Genomic DNA, 18,706 nt, shown 5'->3' on the forward strand with positions numbered 1-18,706 from the left:
GGCAGCGAACTATCTAATTTGTGTTTTTAGTGATTACCCTAAGGAAAAAAACCTTGGGGGGCTTGACTGGAGACTACTATAGCTACATTTTAAATTTTCTGTTTATGTCATTCAAACTCCCATATATAATAATATGTTCAAATTTGCATACATGTATTGCAATTTCGGGAACTATTCTTAACAATAATTGTGTTTACAAATAAATTCTATTTAGTCTCTTGTGGTATTTAAGATATTAAAAAAAATTAAATGATACAATTTTTTATGTAGAAAACAATTTTAACTTTAAATTTTTATTTAAATGATCGCCATATTTAATTTTTATTCTCATAAGTAAATTACATTTTGTTTTCCCAATAAGCTAATGAAGTATCGCTCAGTCAAGTCTTACCATTAATCACATGACAAAAAAGTGCTTCTTCTAATTTAGAATATTTGAAATTTTCAAGATAAAAGATTACTGGGTTTCGCCGAAAATCGTTTAGAAAAGGTAGAAAACTGATGATGGTTTTCCATGATGATCGAGGAGCGGAGACATGATTCAAAATTTATTCATCGGATCGTTTTGACAAAAATATAAGGTGCAAACAACACCCAGAAGCGCGCAAACCTCTATTATCCAGTTGTAGAGGTTTATTAGTTTCTTAATTACAAAGTTAAAAAAAACAGCCCTAGCACTTTTTCAGCTAATTCAATTCAGCTATTTCAAGTAATTTCAGCTGATATTATCGTGTTTTCATGTAGAAATTTATCCACAAAAGCCTTATTTTGTAATGAAATATTGATTTATACCAAAATCGACTTTTTTGGTACATTTCTAGAACAGGACCTGGAACTTACAATAAGAAAGCAAAATCTGTTTATAGCCAATGAGTAATTTAAAGTAACTTACATCAAATCTTTTAAATATAAAAAGCTTAAGATCCTATATGCTGAATGCTCGCTCAAACTATTCCACTTGTTAATGGGAAAGATTGCCGGTTTTTAAAAATGTATGTTTTTTAAAATGTTTTAAGTGCCAACAATTTAACCATAAATCTATCAACTGTCCAATTAAACTAGTCTGCTGCCACTATACAGAAGAACATGAAACAAAAGACTGTAGTAACAATAATCAAAATCCCAAGTACATAAACTGTGATGTCTAGCAAAAAAATTGCCACAAACTATGACGTTCACCACAAAGCAAATGATGGGGAGTGCCCTACATATAGATACCGATTAGACATTGCCAGATCAAAAATCAGCTACGGCTGATCCAACTAGTGATCTACTTGAGACAATAAATGAGCCAATGAATGCCAGTTTAAAAATAACTCTCAATGCCAAATTCCCTCAACTACTATATTCGTCAACTATTAAACTACAAACTTCAAAAGTAACAAAAAATAAACTCTCACGAGATGTGTAAAAATATAGATTATAACATATTTGCAATATATAGGTCACCATTCTCAAACTTAAATGATTTGTATATATACTTTGAGACAAATTTAAATAACGATAGTAATCATCTAGGTCTGAAACAAAACTTAAATGTATATTTATGAACAAATTACAAAAACTTTCATCTGATATAAATTGGATGCATGCATTAAATTTTAGTCAACCAGAAGAAGCTTTAAATCATTTATTAAGCAATCTTAATTCAATAATAAAAAAGGAATATTCTAAACATATAGTAAATGATTATAATAAGCTAAAGCCTTGGATTACAAATGGAATAATCAAGTGCATTAAGCATAGAGACAAACTTAAAAAAGCCCTTAAAGTAAATGCCTCTCCTACTAAATTAAATGAATATAAAAACTATAGAAACCATCTTAGCAAAATTATAACATGCAGAAAAAATGACTATTATAAGAACAAATTTCAAACTCAAAACATAAAAAAAATTATAAATTGGTTAAAGAGGCAACAAATGAACAACAATCACAGACAGGAATAACTTGCATAAAAGATGAGAGCAATTAGAAGATATTTAAAAAGAAAAAAATAGCTGATTTTGCCACCAATTTTTTTACAACCGTAGGTAAGCAAAGACCCAGATAATATTTTGCGATTTGCAGATAGTCCATCTTTTTCAATGTTCTTAAAGCCCACCAACGCTAATGAAATTATAAATTATATGAAAAAATATTATATGAAATTATAATAAGTGTAATCTCTAACCTGGGAAAAATATTTGAGAAATGTCTTAAGGCTTGGTTGGTCGTGTATTTGGATTCAAATGGGTTATTATCGAATAATCAATTTCGCTTTAGGTTGGGGTTAAGTACCATCACATGCAGTTTACGAATTAGTGTCTAAAATAATGTCTCAGATAAGGGTAAAAAGTGTATTGCTACTCTCACGAGATGTGTAAAGGCATTGGAAAAGTATCACATCCTCTGCTGCTACAAGTTTTGGGGAGGCATGGGGTTAGGGGTGCTGTATTCAATGTCTTTTCCAATGATCTGAAAGATAGGATACAGTATGTCAGGATAACAGATACCCTAAGTGAAGACAAAACAGTTTAACATGGCGTTCCACAAGGTACCGTGCTTGGACCTGTCCTTTTCAATGTCCATGTAAATTATCTCTGTAAACTTAAATTTGATGGAAAACTCATCGCATATGCTGATGACACTGTGGTGATATTTCATGTGATAAGGTGGGAACTAACACGTCTAAAAGTAAAGACCTGTTAAACTACGATTAAGAACTTTTTAGATACTTTTAAATTAACCTCAAATATTAAAAAATTCCAATATATAGCTTTTTCCATAAAAATGGCAAATAGACCTATATTTGATCAAATTAAGCTTGAAAATATAAATCAAGCTCTTCAAGAGGTATCCCATATTAAAGGCATTATTATCGACAGGCATCTGAAAAAACAGAAATGTACACTTTTTAATTAAATTATACATTAAATAACACTTTTACGAAGAAAACTTAAATAGCAAGTCACTTAAATAATTTATAATAATTTTAATGCATATAATCCATTGTCTTACTGGCGCTTTCAGCGGTTACTATGACAACCGTCATGATCAACTAATCAACAATCCTTGAGCCGTGTACAACTATACGGCTTTTAATATTTAACTAAAAAAACGATACAGGAGGGTCAAAAACTAGCATTAAAAATTAAAATGAAAAAATCATTAAAAGTCAATTTTTTTAAATAGAAACCCCCTATTTTTATCATTTTTTCATAAAGATAATTCAATCAGCATTTCCACCATCATATGGATAAAGTAGATAGTGGTGAAATAGACCAGTAATTAGGCAACATTTAACTTCTTTGAAGGAGTGTTACAACTTGTGGAACTTTTTGAGCTCTGGAAAATAATCAATGATCACATTAATTAACATCTCTAACGAGAGCCTCAAACGGTAGATTAAGAAAGATTCTTACTGATATTATCTTGGCCAGCAAAAAAAATCAGCAAAAAAATGTGTCTTGATATCAGCAAGTGTCATGTATCAGCTTTACCCGAAAAAAAAGCTCTATATTATATGACTATAAATTAAATAATATTGTAATTAGTGAAAAGACTGAATAATAATAATAATAATAATAATAAGACTTTTACTAATCACCATAAAAATAAAAAATTACAATTCTGTTATAAACCAAATGCATATCACATCTTGAATAGTTCGTTCTTTACAAAGAGCACATTTAATGTGTATTGAAACAATTAAAAAATATCTATAGAACTTAAATTTTATACAAATACAAATAAAATTCCAGAAGGCGACTAATAGGCCATGTTTTCAGACTTCCAGGGAACAACAAGATTCCCTGAATTCTGTTGAGGCCTTATATATATTTAATAATTATAAATTATAAATGACACTTATAAATAATAAACAAAAGCATTTTCCCAGTTAAAGAAAAAAAGGAGAAAGTTAATACAACACGAATAAAAAGCATACTGATGGGATAAGGAGAGAATAGGAAAAGGAACTGGAATTGGACAAGGAAAAGGTTGGCACATATAAATAATTCGATTTTATAATTTAAAAATAAAAATAAAAAACAATTTTTTATTATTCTAAGTGAGTAATTTGTTATTGATTTATTAGAATTAGTTTAGTTTTCATCTTAAAAGTTTTTTCTGACATGGTAAAATCATTTATACAATATTTGTTAGTATAGTGTGCTATTAAGTAAGAAAACGATCTCTTAAAAAATTCTTTATTGTGTGAAGGAATAGTTAATAATTGTTTTCTTCTAATATTCAAGTTGTGCACGTCAGTCCGATATCTAACTTTTCGATGTAAATATGAAGGAATCCTTGACTTAAGAATTTTGAAAAAGAAGCAAATAAGATTGTGACAACACTCTACGATTGTACATATTTAACCACCCCGCAACCTTTAGCTTATGTGAAATATGTTCTCTCCTTCTTATGCCATATACAAACCTAAGACAGGAATTCTGAAGTTTTTGTATTCTATATGAGTCAGAAGAATCAAGGCAAGGGCCATAGATGGTGTCACAAAAATTTAATTGGGATAGTACCAATGTTTCACAAAGCATTTTTCTTATAGGCAAATTCAGGTAATCCCTTTGCGAAAAAATCATTTTCAGTGCGGAGTACCCACTTTTCATTTTAAGAGTAACATGATCCTTAAATCTTAGTTTGTAATCCATTAAAAGTCCAAGATTCTTAGCAGAATTTTTAAAAGTTATGTTATCATTATTAATGTAAAGTTGCAAGTTATTTAAAATATTTGTTCGTTTATTATCACTACAAAAAAGAATGGCTGTGGACTTATTGGGATTAACTTTTAAAAGTAACTTTTGCGTTTCTATAAATAAATTGTTAAGGTCTTCATTAATTTTTATATTAGCCTGCCAAACATCAGTATCTTTAAAAGAGAAATAGATCTGGGTGTCGTCCGCGTAGTTATGATGTTTACAATATGTTATTTTCTTTGTTATCTGAGATGTGTAAAGTGTGTAGAGTAATGGGCCCAAAATGCTACCCTGCGGAACACCGCTGACTACGTCTAGAAACCGAATGCCGAGACTTGGGGGTTTATTTGCACTGGGTTTTGTTATTAGAAACTCAAGGTGGCTTAAAATAGATATTGTAATTAGACTTAAATATACAGTCTGTTATTTTTATATATAATATAGTGAACAAAAAAAAATAGTAATCTGAATTTAATTAATAGAATGGATTTTAATATCTCCAAGATAGCCCTTAGACCTACAAGCACTAACTAAGACTCTAACTAAAAGGGAGTAATCGGTAATTATGTTAGGGCTTATAAACATAGTTTTTCACGTGAAATTAAAAATATGTCAAAAACGGTTACACTTAGGTATAGGACATTATACACAAAATATATCTAGAATTTCACGTAGAAGCCAAAAATGTAGAAATATATAGGGTGTTCCATTTAAAATAACGAAGTTACCTACTTCCGGTATAACTGAAAACGTCACAACTGTCAAAATATTTTAGTTGTGTGATCCCCATTAACTGTGCCATGTTGCCAAGTTTTAAAAATTTTTGAAAAATTAGTTTCTGAGATATCGATCGCGTCTATTCGTCGTGAGACACCCTGTATATCCTTGCAGTGTGCAATTTTGTGCATGGTAATAATGAATTAAAATCAAATAATGTTTAAGTATTGTTTGTCATATCTATGAACCTCGAGCCAATATGGCTAATAATCTAAATATTCCACAATCTAAGTGTGACCTAAACTTACATTTCATGTCATATCTAGTTCCTAAAGTTTACAATTTAATCCCTGAAAGTATTAAGAATGTGGTAAAAAAACAAAAGCTTTAATATTCTGTTTAAAAGATATTGTTGGGAAAATCGTGAAAAGTTTTTACGTCTATTTTAAATTCTTTTAATTTTAAAAAGCTAGTAGGGATCAGGGAAGCTGTTTCTCTACAAAAAATGAAATGAAAAAATGAGAAGAATCAATTACATTAAATTATGGAGCGTCAGTGAGAAACTCTTTATCTCTTTAGGTATCATATCAATTTTTTTTAAATTTTTCTTCAGATTAAAAAAAAGTTATTTAGCATCAAAGAGAAGCATGCTTAATAGAAATACATAGATTTGAATGGGCACTGTGTTGTTACATAGCTAAATTTCTAGCCTCAAGAACAAGCTGAAAACGTTTTAGAAATGTATTTGCACGTGTATCTATATTACGTTTCTGATACCAGGTTTTCAGTTTTTTTTCATTAATCAAAAAAAAAATTCATAATACACTCAAGTGAAGACGAATTAATCTAGTTAAACAAAATTTTATAACTGTACTGTGAGGAATCAAATCAAAACATAATTTGTTGTATAATTTGCGTATAACTTTTTTAAATATGCGTAAAATGCATTTTACTAATTTAGATATTACAAAAATCAGGAACTTTGCTAACGTGCAACTGTCAGTATTATTATTTATACAATGATTTATTTCCTCTTAAAAAGTTCGAAGCCAACTTGCCTAAATTTGGCAAAATTATTAATATCACTATAACTTTGTTATTTTTAGGCTATTAGTGTAAATAGACGTTTTTTTAGAAAAATTATTTTCTTTTGATTTATATAAGAAAACAATGAGAAATAAATGAAACAATAAAACGACTAAAAAACAATAAAATTAAAGGAAAAGTATAAGGACTAGAACAGCGGATTATAAAATTAATTTAATTCTACAATAAGTAGTTTTTCTTTAACAGTTAAAACACTTATATTATAAATATCTATATCACAGAGTTGGATCACTTTATTGCACTTATTTAGCATGATTTTAAGGGGTGATAGAGTAGCCAAAATCACACTAAATAACTTAGTGCTTGTAGGTCTAAGGGCTATCTTGGAGATATTAAAATCCATTCTATTAATTAAATTCAGATTACTATTTTTTTTGCTCACTATATTATACAGTGCTTTCATTTCAAAACGATCCACCCTTAATAACTTTCTTTAGAAGTTAAAATGTGTGGTAAAAACAAAGTACATTATTTCAAGCAAATAATTTATTTTTTAAGTAAAGAATGTGTACTGTTATTTGCGAGAAAAAGAGTGTCTTCAAATTTTTTGCAAAAATCTTTGCAGTCTTATAACTTTGTATATGTATTTATTTCACTTATATTTTTTGCGAAACCTACCTAATAGGTACAAAAAAAACACTGCAATACCTTACATTTTTAAGGCGTTTAAAAAGCAGGCGATTTATTATTGTTAAAACTGTCAGTTTGACGCGTGCAATTTTTCAATTTTAGTTAAAACAGTGAGTTAATAAAATGGTGTATACGCTAGCCGAAAGAATAGAAATAATTTTCCTTTATGGAGCTCAAGATCGGTGTGCTCGCAGAACCGCGAGAGCATTTAATGAAAGGTATCAAGATAAAAACGTGAGCCATAAATACGTATTAGAATTGATACGAAAATTTGAAGAGACGGGATCGATTTGCAATAAGAAAAAATATGAAAATAGAGTTGTCGATGAAGCATGCTAAGTTGAAGTACTAGGACAATTTCCTATGGATCCAACTTTGTCTATACCAAAGGCCGCAAAACTAACAAATATTTCCACTGGTTCCGTACATAAAGTTTAAAAAAAAATGTTTAAAAAAAAAGTTCTTTCCTTATAAAATTTATATTCTTCATGAACTTGGAGAAGATGATTTTGATAGGAGAATTCAGTTTTGAGAAGTGATGTGCCAGCGAATTGACGACGATGCCCATTTATTGAAGAACATTTGCTTCAGTGACAATTCGACCTTTTTTTTAAATGGCCTGGTGAACAGACATAACTGTAGATACTGGGATAATGAAAATCCGCATGTTTTTCGGGAAGGCCATACCCAATATCCCCAAAAAATTAATGTTTGGGCAGGAATTTATGGGAATGAAATAATCGGGCCATTTTTTTTGGAAGAAAATTTGACTGGCGAAATTTATTTAAACCTTTAATAAATGCAATATACCCTTCCATCATCCAATCTATGGAAAATCAAGTAGATCAACATGGTGCTATATTATTGAATGAAAATAATATAGATTTTCAGCAGGATGGAGCTCCCGCGCACTACACTTTGGTAGTTCGAGAGTTGCTTGATGAAAATTTTCGAGAAAAGTGGATTGGCAGACGTGGTGCAATCGAATGGCCGGCGCAGTCTCCGGACCTAACCCCACTAGACTTTTTTCTTTGGGGCTACTTAAAAAGCAAAGTTTATAAAACCTCACCTGAGAGTATTGAGAATTAAAAAAATAGAATATTTCAAGAATGCAGAGAAATTAGCGGGCAGACCCTTGTCAACGTTCGTAAGGAGTTTAAAAATAGGCTTTTTTATTGTCTTGCTAATAACGGCGCGCATTTTGAACATTTAATAAAATAAATTTGTTAAACTAATTAAATTTGTTTTTCTACCCTAACGATTTACACTTTAATTGCTTCTTGGTCAATCAATTTTTTTTTGTTTTACAACCATTGATAGCATAATGAATGCCCTTTAAAATAATGTATCACACCATGGGATAGCCATTTGACATGCCAAAGTTTGGCGTAAATAAAATATTCATTATTTCTAGACATTTTCGCTAACTATTTGCTTCTACATTTACCGATTTCATTTTTTTTGGTACCGTTGAATAGAGAATTTTACGCTCCTTACTATGATGAATCACACGATGGGGTTCCCATTTGACATATTAAAGTGAGGTTAGCTGGAGGTGAGGAGGTGATTGACAGAACTTCAGTAAATGCATAATTAAACGTCCCCCTGTATATCTAATTTAATGTGTTTTTTTTTTTTTTTTTTAAGAAAGTTATTAAGGGTGGATCGTTTTGAAATGAAAGCACTGTATATAAAAATAACAGACTGTACATTTAACAGTCTAATTACAGTATCTATTTTAAGCCACCTTGAGTTTCTAATAACAAAATCCAGTGCCTTATATGCATTTTAAATAATAATTCTGGTGCTTATTAAATTTTAGGTTTGATTGCTAATAAACCCTTAAGTCTTGACATTCAGTCTTTCCACTAACTACAATATTATTTAATTTATAGCCATATAATATAGGGCTATTTTTTCGGGTAAAGCCTGACACATTTTTTTGCTGATTTTTTTTGCTGGCCAAGATAATATCAGTAAGAATCTTTCTTAATCTACCATTTAAGACTCCCGTTAGAGATGTTAATAAACTGTGATCATTGATTATTTTCCAGAGCTCAAAAAGTTCCACAAGTTGTAACACTCCTTCAAAGAAGTTAAATGTTGCCTAATTACTGGTCTATTTCACCACTATCTACTTTATCCATGATGGTGGAAATGCTGATAAATATAAGAATTAATTTTTTTTTCTGATAAAACTTATATTACAAAAAAAGGTTATTCATAATAACTGCTCGTCAGATGAATGAAATATCTTATCAGGTGTGCCACAAATTTCTGTGATAGTCCACGTCTCTTCATTATTTATACAGTGTATCCCAAGATGAGCGAATTTATACGTAAAAATGACAAAAAATTTTGTAGTTGAAATTTGACCATTTGGCATCCAGCCCCCCTTGATCAAAAAATAAAATTTAGCATATCTTTATTTTTTTTTAAATCAAGCATTCTTTGATACGAGCATTTTCTAAATTTTATGAATGGGTAAAGTAGTATTTCGAGGCAAGATATAAAAAAAGTTTATAAGAAAAAAGTTGTTTAGATTGCAAAATTATGCCCGAATACCGAATTTCATAACCATAGGCCTATTTTGTACTTAAAACCCTTCCAAATTTCTAAATGGTTAACGAATTTTTTTTAGGAATATAAAGCATTTTAATATATGGTTTCATAATAATTTATTATTTTTAATACCTTAATTTTAACTGTTAATCAGAGCAGTAATAAAGTAATATACAATATTAGTAATATAATAATAATAATAAAAAAAGTAAATAACTATATAATATATAATATTATATAGTTCTTAATGATGACTAAAAAAAATAATGAATATATACATTTTTTTAGCTCAGTTTCTCTTAGTCAACGAAAAACTTTGTTTAGAACATTTTTTTTAAATTGATTTATTGACTATTAGTGAGATTAATAAAAAGCCAATACTCACCTTTTGTATAGTTACTACAAATAAATTTAAAATGAACTTAAAATATTTAAATAGAATAAGATATTACACAACACAATCCCTATAAATCTAACGAGAAACTGAAATAAAAACTTTTTTTAATTGTAACAAATAATAAATCGTTAAAATGCCTTTATAATCAATAAAAAATGACAGTGAATTAATTTATAATAATATTCATTAATCAACATTACAAACTTCCACCACACTATGCTTTACCCGTTCGCAATTATCTAGATGAAATTTTTCCAAATCGTTGAATAGGTAGACGAGGATTCATTGAATGGCCACCCAGATCGCCAGATTTAACTGCCCTCGATTACTTTTTTTAGGGATACTTAAAAATTAAAGTGAACATTACTAAACCGGCGAGTTTAAAAAAACAAATATGCCAGGAAATTAGAAATATTACTCCAGATGTCATTGACAACGTTCAAAAAGAATTTTTAAATCGCCTTGATTATTGTCAGGTTGTTACCGATGCTCATTTCGAACATTTAGCTTAGATAGGTATTTCTGTAACTTTACATTTTATCATCATTTTTCGTTCAAAATTGCTTATGTAACCACGATTCACTTATGCCATACCCTTTGTAAAAAAATTCGTTCTTTCTGATTCTGCATTAAAAAATTGTGGTTTCCATTTAAAAAACATATTGATGACGCCATATCTTTTTTAAGTCACCCTGTATATTTAATTTCCACGTAGAAAAAATTTTTTTTCAGAAATGATCCATTTCATTTGTATTGAATTTATCCGCTACTTTACCGATGCAATGTATATTCTCAAAAAGGTCAAAAATTCGATCACCTGTCATACTATAAAAGTATAACAAGTTTGATAAAAAAAAGGCAGCAAAAGCAGCGGTAAGGTAAGTAAATATACATGTACTTAAATTACACCTGATACTTTAAATAAACTAGGGACAAGTTGAACTTAATTAAAATAGTTTGTTTTTCCGTTATTTTTTAAGTTCTAAATCTGATTCAATATAATAAATCGTATTTTTCTTTTTCTTGTATGTCAAATGGAGACGGCGCGGCGGATAGGTTTGATCTTTTAGAAATCAATCAAATTAAAAGGTCAATAATTGAATATGAATTGTATTGAGAATGTATAAATAATTTTTATTCTTATATTTCCTATTTATATAGTTTGCTGTGTGCGCTATTTTTTTTAACTTATTGTGACTATTTATACTCTTTCCGAAAAAGAGTATAAATAGCCTTCTTCAAATTAATAAACGATTTTATGGAAACAATTCGCCGGTATAGTTTAGGGATTTGTTTTCAATTACATTTAAAAATATTCGAACTTTTCGACATCCTTTTGCATTGCATTTTGCAATATTCTTTTCCATTATATGGGAAATACAATCATTGTGTTATTCGTTATTGGTCTTGGGAAAATTATCGTAGAAGTTTTCAATTCCATACTCAGTATCTTCAAAAATTGAATGTTTGGCCTAGTATTTTGTGGACGACTATATGGACGACTATATCATCGAGCTATTTTTATTGTTGTTACTTTAAATACCCAAAAATATCTTGTATTGCAGCAAAAGCATGTTCTTCCTGAATTTTTAACAGATATTTCTCCTAACGGTCTTATTTATTAGTGGGACTGGCAATATTCAATGAATTCTTATATCTCCAGATTTGTCCTTGAGTGACTTTTATTTTTAGAGTTATCTTACGGTGACCATTAATATGACACGAATTAAGTAGGCCAACAAATTAAGAGCAGTTGCGAAAGAAAATTGTTGAATGTGCCAATTCCATTATTCCAAGTACGAAATGAACTTTGTGGGAGGTTTACTTATTGCTTATCAAAAGAAGGAGTTCTGTTTGTACCTTTTAGTTAAAGAATTAATTTTTGTTAAGTTTATTTTTCATAATTATATATAAATATTTGTAAATGTTTAGTGTTTTTTTTTAAATTTTGTCTATTTTTATCAAAGTTTATATTTTATGTTTGTTATAACACACAACATTTTGAGATTAGATTACGATTTTATGCAGGTTGTACACTGATGCTTTTCTCGTAATATTTTGCGAAATTTTATTGCAAATAATAGCGTAACCCCCATTAGTCAGACGCTTAGTAACGGCGAGTAGTCGATCGCACCAAATATTGCGTTGCCATATTGCCTTTAAGTACCTCTCTTTTGCGTAATGATCGATTCTCTAACCAGTATGTTACAGTGGTTGCGGTAAGTGTAACAATGATCTAGCAAAAAGGTGTTTAAAAGGTTCTTAGTTTATATTACATGCTTTAAACCCGATTAGTGCTTTTACTCTACTAAAAGTTTATATAAATTATTTTGCCGGTCCCTATAATCTAGTTTGTTGTGTTTCTCTGACTTCTGGTAAACTTATTACATAACTCAGAAGATATTTGTCTTATAAATGCTTGGATTATAAAGTGTATTCGTTGCGCCAACTTTTTTCTTAATTTAAAAGCTGGATAATTTTTAATTACAGCAATGGAACGCATTTTATTCATGCAGATCTGATGAATAAATCTCCTTCTGTTCAACTGATTGTTAGATTACTTGCAAGAAGTTTCAGTTACTTCGACTTTTACAAGGAGTGGGTGCGAGTAATTGATCATATAGTATGCTCATATACTTAAGCACATTATCGAGTATTATGCAATTCTTACAAAACAAAATCAGTAAAACTTCACCGTGGATTTCAAAGCGAACGAACCTTTGGTTTCAAAAAATAGGTCGTAAGAACTATCTGTATTTTTTTTAATATTCATCTTCAGTGGAGAACTTTAGCAGCATATTCTTCTTTCATATCTTCCAGAGAACAGCCCGCTATTTTATTCCTGGATCTCCAGCTAGATTTAGACGTCAGTTGTAAGTACGGTGTTTTTTGAGAAAATATTAAAATACATATTATGTATATTCATAACATTAAACAATGAGATTCAAAATATGTGTGAAGCTCTTCTTATCAGAGAAAACTGAGTACTAGATAAATAAAGTGACCTATTCAGTATGCATCTGTAAAAATAAAAAAACTTAAAACAGAAGGTATGATGAAACTTCTTCAGTGTTTTATGTGGATCATGGTTTAGATACGTTTAAGAAAAAATCAAAAGTGATAAATATCTGGTTAATACCTTTACTAAAAATCTTATCTTGGTCAACAAATAAAAGAGGAAAAAGAGAAAGTACTATTTTCATTTTGATTACGGCTCCAGTTTTAGCCAATAATAGGTGTAAAATATTATTTATTTCTTATAATAGAGAACGCATTTAAATAATTCTAATGATAATAATTCGATAAAAAAAATAAAAATGCTTAAAGAATATGAAGTAGAATAATAAAATTCTACATTGAGAAAATGCAAAAAAATTTGGTATTAATAAACTTTAAACAAAGTAGTGAGAGAGACACACTCTTCTCCTTTGATTCTAGGGCCATCGTAGGTGATCCAATTTTGACACACAATAGCGCACCATTTAATAAAAAGGAAAAAGTAATGCAAACAGTAATAACAATAATGATATGGGATTTACACGGTGCGCTGTATATCAATTAGTGGTAAAAGGCAATTAGGTGGCAAGCCGTAATAATAATCGTACCAACCAAGAGCCGATTTAAATGTGACTGCTTTCCCACACGTATATTACCTAGTCTCAACCAAGAGTTCGCTTATTTGGAGGTGACTTAATAATAAAAATATTTTTTTTAAGGAACAATCTTTCTTTTCATTTTCAATTAAAAATTCATTCTTTTACGTTATATTTGTAGTAATCATACTAGACCTTCAAGAATAAATAATGAAATAATATTATAATTATATCTAATATTTTAATATTATTCTTATAAGTTTGCATACTTCGTTCATAATTTTAATAAATTTAACGTGTATTATCTGCCAATTTAAAAATAAATATTAATTTACATAATTTCTCATTTGTTTCTTATTTTAAGCTTTAATCTAAAACTCTGTAGTTATTCTCCTTGATCACTATACCAAAATATTCTTAGAAATTTAGTAGAAAAGTAATAGTATTACTAGAAATTAAGCAATCATTTTATTTATTGCTTATTTATTTTTTTTAACTTCAACCAAAAGGGCTTTTTTTTCTCCGAAATGAATTAGAGGCAACTATATCACGCCTCAGAAGAATGGGCCTGGAAAGTTGCTTCCCCTAACATTAATAATACTATCCGCAATTCATATAATGTAAGACTTTTGATACAAGAAGACCTATTTAGATATCTGTAATCCATAGCAACTGATTTTAATTTTTACAAAACTTTTAATTTTCCTTCGTATTGAGGTAGTCGTAAATATTATAACGGTTTTCTCCTAAAACATCTTAATACGCTATTACATGCCCTCCATCATTATAAACTCACAGAGTGGCATAACAGTTTATTTTGCGTACAAAAGCTTATAAAGCGGCTTGTTTACATTGTGTGTAAAAAATGGAGAACCAGATTTTTGCCCGGCGACTGCGACGGCTAAACCACTACATATAACATTGGTATAAATGGGCCGATTTGCTTAATAATATAGACATATCGCGTTTCTGTTTTGGTATTGGCGATCTCTTCGATTAGTGCCATGTATAATTACCGTTTGATATAAGACAGTTATCTGTCAATTGATCTATATGGGTGTGTGCCGTGTGGATATGTACTGTTTCGCCAAAGTATTGCTGCACATTTATTTCCCACATTATTATTTTGAGTACAGCTATTTTAATAATAATAATAATAAAATTAATATAAATAATAATAATAATTATTATAATAATAGTAACAATACATATCCAACTAAAAAAGTTATTCAGCAGTTCTAGAAAGACCAGCTTGAAATACCAGCACAATGCAATCTACGCGCCGAGTGGATTAATGAAGAAAGAGAAAGTATCGCTAATTTCCTTGAAATGAGTCACAAATATTATAAAAAAATGCACACAATTGGAAAGCACCGGGACCTGATGGAATACACAATTTCTGGATAAAGAAGTTAGGGTGTACACAAAGCGATTAACTAAGTTTTTTAATGACATATTGATTAATCCTCAATTAATTCCCTTCTTTTTTACACAGGGATCAACTTATCTTTTGCCCAAAGACGATCTTAATAAACAGGATCCCACAAAATAATGCCCAATTACCTGCTAACCAATCATTTATTAGATTTTTACTTCGTGTATTGCCCAAAGCATCTACGAGCATTGTGAACACAACCAAAATATTGCAGATAAGCAAAAGAGGTGTACAAAGAATGCTATGGGATGCAAAAAGCAACTGATAATTAACTCTGCCATAGGTAGTCAAGCCTATACCAAGAAAAGAAATCTTTTTATGGTTTATACAGACTATAGTGCCCCATAGTTGGCTTTTTCAGATACTAAAAATCTACAAAATTAGTCCACATATAACTTATTTTTTAGAGCATGCAATGTCAACGTGCAGTAACATGAAGCAACTTGCAGTAACATAACGCAATCCATCTAAATAAAAAGAGGTGGATATATTTCAAGGACACGCCCTCGTTCTTTCCAAGGAGAGAAGTCCTCTTTAGTTTTGTCTGGCAATGAACCCTCTATCACGAAAACTCGACCAATTATGAAGATTCTATTAAAACAACAATGCCGATATCATTGAAATAAACCACCTGCTTTATACGGATGACCTAAAACTACTAGCAGTCACAAAACATCAACCAAATGCTTAAAATCGTTGATGAGTTTTCGACAGATATTAGCATGAATTTTAGGATAGATAAGTGTCGGTATCTTAATATCCAAAAAGGTAAAGTTAATGAAGGTAATTTTCAGATGGAGAAAGGAAACTAGATCCACTCAATGCAAGTAGGGGTGACTTGTAAATACTTATGTGTATGGGGTTAAACAAGCACAAAGAATCGATCATCGGACCGTGAAAGAAGAACTTCAAAACAGAATTTCAAAAAAGAATGAGACGGGTGCTAAGTACTGGACTTAATAGTAAAAATCTTTCGTAGGCAATTAACACATACGCCTGTTCAGTGCTGGGCTAGTCATTTGTGTAATTATATGGAGTAGAACGGATATTGCGAATTTACAAAGGAAAAAGAGAACCACGCTACCACGATGCAAGGGAGGAAGAGAATTTATCGATCTAGAAAAGCAATTGGACCAACAAATTAATAATTTTAAGAAATTATTTTTTTAGAAAGTGTGTGGGTTCACCTCTACATGCAGCTATTTGCCAAATAGACAAGTTTACCACACTTAAACTGAAAAATGAAAAAAATATAATAAACCATCAAACACCAAATGACAAAATACAGAACTGGAAACACAAACCTCTGAACGGATGACATAGTAACGAGCTCATGCAAGAGCATGTTGGCAAATATGAGTCAAACTATTGGCTGATCTCAGGACAAATGTTTCCCGAAACAGACCGGTGTAGATATGGATGCCAAACATCTGAGACAATCCAGCACGTAACAGGAGCTTGCCAAATATTTGCACCCACGGAATACAAAGAGAGACACGATGCAGCAAAACTTATACATCAAGAGCTCGCTCTAAAACTTATAAGTATATTCGAGAAAAAATTCTGTAGGTAGGTAGTTCTGTATCAAACTGTAAGTAGTAACAGACTTAGACTTATCGACTAAAACTAAGTAACTTGGTTTTAGACGATAAGCAACATAATATAACATCTCTTATCGAAGTGGCTATTCCCAATACTAACAATTTAGTTTAAAAGTACGCAGAAACAATTTCAAAGTACCGCGACCTAGAAGTACGGCTACAGAGGGAATAGCAAATGAATATTCTTAGAACGATACCAATTATAATGTCGGCTATGGGAGTCATACCAAAGAACCTGAAAAGAAGCATTGAAAAACTAGGTCTCAATCAACATATATACAGAGAGCTACAAAAAGAGGTGCTTCAAAATACAGCCCGAATTGTAAGGAAATTTCTGGGAACCAACACCATTCATCATCACCACGGGCCTAATAACCTGGTAAGGGCTCCCACAGAGCTGAGGAATGAATGATAAAAGTGAATGTTCTCCTCTGAGGGAAGATAATAATAATAATAATAATAATAATAATAATAATAATAATAATAATAATAATAATAATAATAATATAAATAATAATAATAATAATAATAATAATAATAATAATAATAATTTAGTTATTATTATTATTATTATTAGTTAAAATAGTTATTCTTAACCCACAGGAAATGCCAGCGTTTCTAACGCAAGGAGTAACCTATCTAGTGCCTAAAGACCAGAACAACACACAAGATCCGTCTAAGTACCGACCGGTAACGTGCCTACCTACTTTGTATAAAATTATCACTTCATGTTTAACACAGCGCATTTACCAACACTGTGAGAAAAACAACATCATATCCGCACAACAAAAAGGATGCGCTAAAGGGTCTATGGGCTGTAAAGAACAACTTATTATCGACTCTGTCATCAACAACCAGGCATATCACAACAAGAGAAATATTTTTACTGCCTACGTCGACTATAAGAAAGCCTTCGACTCAGTACCACACGAATGGCTTATAAACATATTAAAAGTGTATAAAGTTGATGGTAATAGTTTGTCTTTTCTAGAGAGCGCTATGACAAGTTGGAGAACAACGATCCAGCTCGAAGTACAGGTTAAAAGCACAGTAAGTACAAACAACATTCCAATTCGAACAGGAATCTTCCAAGGGGACTCACTGAGCCCATTATGGTTCTGCCTTGCTATGAATCCTCTTTCGAACCGTCTTAACTCTACCAACTATGGGTTTAGCATCCGAGATAATAACACCGAGATTGCAAAGTTAAGTCACTTACTGTATATGGATGATTTAAAAATAATGGCTGCAACTAGGAACCAACTAAACCAAATGCTGCATATAGTAGAAGAGTTCTCCAATGACATCGGCATGCAATTTGGACTAGATAAATGCCGTACTCTCAATATAATCCGAGGAAAAATTCAGTCAGGAGAATATCAGATGCAGAATGTCCAGACCATCGAGGCCATGGGCGAACACGAAATTTACAAATACTTGGGGATGAAACAATCACAAACGATTGAACAACAAACAATGAAATGCGAACTGACTAACGAGTTTGTGAAAAGGGTAAGACAAGTTTTGAGAACCAATCTCAACAGCAAAAATATGTTTAAGGCACTTAACTCCTACGCATGTTCAGCTCTTGGTTATTCTTTTGGGGTAATTAATTGGAGTAGGACAGACATAGAAAGGCTACAAAGAAAAGTGAGGACCCTACTTACTAAAACGCACAACCACCACCCTCGAAGTGCCACTGAAAGAACAATGCTTCCCCGCCACCTTGGAGGAAGAGGATTAATAGATCTGGGTAAACAACTTGAAAAACAAATCACTAACTTAAGATCCTATTTTTACAGGCAAGGAGAAAATTCCACGCTGCATCGCGCAATAAATCAAATAGACGATTCCACTCCTCTACAACTCAAGAGCGAGGAAGCGTGCAGCTACCATCATACGGACCAGGAAAAACTCCGCATCTGGATGGAGAAGCCCCTTCATGGGCGGCATCCTAATGAGATCTGCCAA

At 30.8% G+C, this 18,706-nt stretch overlaps 1 protein-coding gene across 2 annotated transcripts in view; it reads right to left on the minus strand.

Annotated features, from left to right (window-relative positions):
• Window positions 1-18,706, minus strand: part of LOC126749069 (uncharacterized) — a 251,533-nt gene that overhangs the window by 61,053 nt on the left and 171,774 nt on the right. The window lies entirely within an intron of this gene.

The sequence above is a fragment of the Anthonomus grandis genome, chromosome 1 (genome assembly GCF_022605725.1).
Source record: "Anthonomus grandis grandis chromosome 1, icAntGran1.3, whole genome shotgun sequence".
NCBI lineage: Eukaryota > Metazoa > Arthropoda > Insecta > Coleoptera > Curculionidae > Anthonomus > Anthonomus grandis.